General features: G+C 42.8%; 1 non-coding gene across 1 annotated transcript; it reads right to left on the bottom strand.

Annotated features, from left to right (window-relative positions):
* Positions 1-1216: 1216 nt before the first annotated feature.
* Positions 1217-1320, bottom strand: LOC128585140 (U6 spliceosomal RNA). The gene has a single exon (XR_008379884.1). It is a non-coding gene; the product is annotated as a U6 spliceosomal RNA (small nuclear RNA).
* Positions 1321-5278: the final 3958 nt, after the last annotated feature.

The raw sequence follows: 5278 nt of genomic DNA, 5'->3' as shown, positions 1-5278 counted from the left end.
GCTGCAACCAAAAAAATAGCTGGGTGTTGTGTCGGGACTTGTAGTCCCAGCTACTTGGGAGGCAGAGGCAGGTGTTGGAGGTTGCTGTGAGCTGTGACGCCACAGCACTCTACCCAAGAGGACAGCTTAAGGCTCTGTCTCAAAAAAAAAAAAAAGAATAAGGATAATTTTCTACATATCTATGAAAAATAAAAATAACTCTAGTTATCGTCTGATTTATAATCCATATTTCAACTTTTCCAATTGCACTCAAAATGTCTTTTTTTTCTTTTTAAAAAAAATTCAAATTAGGGCGGCGCCTGTGGCTCAAGGAGTAGGGCGCTGGTCCCATATGCCGGAGGTGGTGGGTTCAAACCTAGCCCCAGCCAAAAACCCAAAAAAAAAAAAAATTCAAATTAATGTGAGGGTACAAATTTTTAGGTTACATTGTTTTCCATTCTAAGGTAAAGTTCAGGTTGTAGTTGAGCCTTTCACCCAGGGGTCGTGCTGAACATCATTCAATTGTGCACATTAGGTGAGATCCCACCAATTGCCCTGCTTCCTCCCCACCTCCTTTCCCTCCATCTTGCTAGACTGTATTGTGTTTTATCATTTCTGTGGGTGTGTAGTTGTCTACACACCTTATTCTTAGAAGATGTATGATAAAATATTTAAGTGTCCTATGTCTGCAACTTATTTTCAAATGATTCAGCAAAAATCACATATAGATAGACAGTAGATATAGATAAAGCAAATTGTCAAATAATGGCATCTGTTGAATCTGAATGGAAGGTATATAAAGTTTTTTGGAAACTTGTTTTTGGCCAGATTTATTGAGGTGTAATTATATAGAGTAAAATTCACCTATTTATTTATTTATTTTATCTTATTTTATTTTATTTTTTTGAGACAGAGTCTCACTTTGTTGCTCTTGGTAGAGTGCCATGGCGTCACAGCTCATAGCAACTTCAAACTCTTGGGCTTAAGCGATTTTCTTGCCTCAGGCTCCCAAGTAGCTGGGACTACAGGTGCCCACCACAATGCCTGGCTATTTTTACAGACAGGGTCTCGCTTTTGCTCAGGCTGGTCTTAAACTCATGAGCTCAGGTAATCTACTGCCTCGACCTCCCAGAATGCTAGGATTATAGGCATGAGCCCCCATGCCTGGCCTTTTTTCTTTTTTTTTTTCCATTCTTGAGATACTTTATTAAGAAGACTATGTTTTAACTACATCCACAAAAATATGGAACTCATCACAAATTTGCGTGTCATCCTTGCACAGAGGCCAATGTTAATCTTCTCTGTATCGTTCCAATTTTAGTACATGTGCTGCTAAAGCAAGCATGGCAGTGCCTTTTTCTAACTAGATCAAATCAAAGATCATATACTATATTTGGTTATGTCTCTTCAATCTCTTAATCTAGAATAATCCTCACATCTTTTTTCTTATCATGACTTTGGTCCAAGCCAGTTCTACAGTACATCTGACATTCTGGCTTTGTCTGATTGTTTCCTCGTGGTGTTATCAAACATGGTCTTCTATTGCTGTATATCCTGTAAACTAGAAGCTTGGACTAAAGGCTTCATTGGGTTCAGGTTAAACACTTTTGGCAAGAACAGTTCATAGGTGATAAAGACTTATTTTTCCATCTTGTTGGCCTCCCTACAGAACTGTTTTCCTAACTTCCTCTTTCATACCGTGAAGGAATTGTGTACCTGTGCAACCAAATCTTGACTGGGGCCACAAACATCAATAAGACACTTCCTATCCTAAAGGAGATGAATGAATGAAACACCACCCTTTGTCATCCAATAACTATTTAGTAACTACCAGAGGGAGCCAGGTACCTTGCTAGGTACTGGGGATACAGCATTAAGCAAATCCAAACATGGTCTTTGCCTCCAACAAGTTTATGGTCTAATGTGCAAGGCAGACATTCATTCATAAAAGAGAAGAATCCAGAAATAACTAGTAATAAATACTGGGGGGTGGGAAAGTAAAAAAAGCACAGGAGAGTGTGGCTCCATGTAACGGGAACCTGACCTAGAGGTGTGCTATTTGAGGTGAGGACTGAAGGATAAGCAGGCATTAGGCAGGTAAAAGGCAGGAGGAGACAGCGTGTAGTGGGAGGAAAAGATCAGTGGGAGACAAGACGGGGGAGGTGGGCTACAACAAGTTCACCGATTGGCAAAAACACACAGTTGCAATCCCTGTGGTGAAGCCATTGTTGACCTAAACAAAAGGAAAAAGCTGAGGCAAAATTAAAGCAGTTTATCTGGGCCAAGGTTGAGGACTACAGCCCAGGACACACTTTCAGGTTGCCTTGGTGAGTGCTCAGGAGAACAAAGGAGAAGCTCAGGATTTTACAGAAAAAAGGGGAGGGGCAATTACAAAAGTCAGGAATTCTCATGAGTTTACAGAAATAACATTGATTAGTGACTGGCTACCCATTGTTGAACTATAAAGAAAGTTGCAGTGTCACAGGGGTCCTCAAACTACGGCCGCCAGCCACATGAGGCGGTGTGATTGTATTTGTTCCTGTTTTGTTTTTTTACTTCAAAGTAAGATATGTGCAGTGTGCATAGGAATTTGTTCATAGTTTTTTTTTAAACTGTAGTCCGGCCCTCCAACGGTCTGAGGGACAGTGAACTGGCCCCCTGTTTAAAAAGTTTGAGGACCCCTGCTAGGCTAGGATATGGCATTTTATGGCTAATGGCCTTAGTTAGTGTAGAACCCACAAGGCTAGTAGCTTCAAGAGGTAATTATTTAGCTCCAAGGGTCTGTTACATTTTAAATGCCTCCCTGGGTCTGATAATTCAAAGGGGCTCATATTCTTTCAATAAAACTTGGTGGTTTTGTTTTCCTTTCTCACCATGAAAAGACAAACCTCCACGCTAAATTTGGAGGCTCAGAGGCAGCTTCCCTGAGGTAGTGATGTCCAAGGTGAGGCCTGAAGGATAATGAGTCTGAGTAACCCAGGTGAGCAGCAGGAAGCACACATCTAATTCAGTAGCTGCTGGAATTAATCTGTGTAGGAATTTATGCTCAGGAAAACTATGAGAAATTCTGTCAAAAATCTTAATTGGAACTAACAAAGATTCTAGAGCTAAGTTCTGGTTTACAGGAAATACTGGGGATACAGAAATTTTAAATAATATTGACTTGAATTAAAAACCTAATCAGAGGCTCGGCACCTGTGGCTCAAGCGGCTAAGGCGCCAGCCACATACCCCTGAACTGGCAGGTTCAAATCCAGCCCAGGCCAGCCAAACAACAATGACAGCTGCAACCATAAAATGGCCGGGCGTTGTGGAGGGCGCCTGTAAACCCAGCTACTTGGGAGGTGGAGGCAGGAGAATCTCTTGAGCCCAGGAGTTGGAGGTTGCTGTGAGCTGTGATGTCACATCACTCTACCCAGGGCCGCAGCTTGAGGCTCTGTCTCAAAAAACAAACAAACAAAAAAAAAAACCCAAAAAACAAAAACCCTAATCAGAGACTTCATTCAGAATCACAGTCAGACCAAACCTGTCTGTGTTCATTTCAGAGAACTGAAGATCCTGAAGAAAAGATGGTCTGTCAAAGCCTTTACCCCATTCTACTTTCCGGAATATTCAGGTCAGGCCAAGGGGCTCAAACCTATTCTCCACTAGAATAAACAGCTCTGCTATTGTTACTTCTAATAGTAATTACCATAATTAAAAAAATTTCCATCAGAATTAAATCCAAAGTTGGCTCTGCAGCACCTGCATTTATCACACAGCACTGTTACTGGTAATGATAACGGTACCTACCCAGGCAAAGGTAAGAGAAAGAGGCTTTTTGTAATTTAAGTCAAAGCCAGATATTCTTTTAGTACAATAAGGACTCAGGAGTGATGTCAGCAGAAGTTCAGTTGGCCCAGTATGAATGGTCTGCTTATTTTTAGATGCTTGGACACAGAGGCCAGCACTTTTTATACCCTACCCTTCACACGCTCCATCAGGAACAGAAAATGATTGTGCTAGAGGTAATAATTAAAAACAGCTGACGGCTCGGTGCCTGCAGCTCAGTGAGTAGGGCGCCAGCCACATGTTCTGAGGCTGGTGGGTTCGAGCCCAGCCCAGTTCAAGCTGAGTCCCAGCTACTTGGGAGGCTGAGGCAAGGGAATCGCTTAAGCCCAAGAGTTTGAGGTTGCTGTGAGCTATGAGGTTTGGGGGAGGGCAAGAATGCCCTCTGAAACTGAGGGATTCAAGAGTTGCCCTCCCTTGGAATACTAAACAGCTGTAAACAAGATGGAGACTTTACGTCTTTTATATTTATATTTACCTGGAAGGATTTGGAGAACATCTTCTCCTAAGAAAAGTATCATAAGAATGGAAAAGCAAGGATCCAGTGTACTCAGTACTAATAAGAAACTAGTAGATGAACAGCCACATGCCCACACAAGAGAAAAACACCATTAAATTTAAGAAAGGAGGGGGAGGGACAGGGGAAAGAGCAGGAGGCAGTGGGCTTAGTAAGCTCTCACCTAACAGGCACAAAATAGGGATATATGGCACACCTCGTGGGTGAAGGGCTGAACTACAACTTGGACTTTACCTAACAAACACTGTAACAAACACTGTAACCTAATTGAATGTACCTTTATATTAATCTGAAATTTTTTTTTTTTTGTATAGAGACTGAGTTTCACTTTATGGCCCTCGGTAGAGTGCCGAGGCATCACACAGCTCACAGCAACCTCCAACTCCTGGGCTTAAGCGATTCTCTTGCCTCAGCCTCCCAAGCAACTGGGACTACAGGCGCCCGCCACAACACCTGGCTATTTTGTTGTTGCAGTTTGGCCGGGGCTGGGTTTGAACCCGCCACCCTCGGTATATGGGGCCGGCACCCTACCGACTGAGCCACAGGTGCCACCCAATCTGAAATTTTTTTAAAAAAGAGTTGTTCTGGCTCAGTGCCTATAGCTCAGTGGGCTAGGGCGCCGGCCACATACACAGGGGCCTGCCAAACAACATTGACAACTGCAACAACAAAAAAAGAAATAGCTGGGCGTTGTGGTGGGGGCCTGTAGTCCCAGCTACACGGGGGTGGGGAGGGCTGAGGCAAGAGAATCTCTCGAGCCCAAGAGTTTGAGGTTGCTTTAAGCTGTGATGGCACAGCACTCTACTGAGAATGATATAGTGAGGCTCTGTCTCAAAAAAAGGAAAAAGTTGTTTTCCCTAACATCTGCATTGCTACCTGGTGCTATTTCATATCTTTTTTCACTTACAAAATTTGGTGTCTGGTTCAAGGATGGTATCTCTCCAAACAGCAAATT

Source organism: Nycticebus coucang, chromosome 4 (genome assembly GCF_027406575.1).
Source record: "Nycticebus coucang isolate mNycCou1 chromosome 4, mNycCou1.pri, whole genome shotgun sequence".
In the NCBI taxonomy this organism is placed as follows: Eukaryota; Metazoa; Chordata; class Mammalia; order Primates; family Lorisidae; genus Nycticebus; species Nycticebus coucang.
Note: the sequence above shows the minus strand (reverse complement) of the source record. Positions and strands in the feature narration are given on the sequence as shown.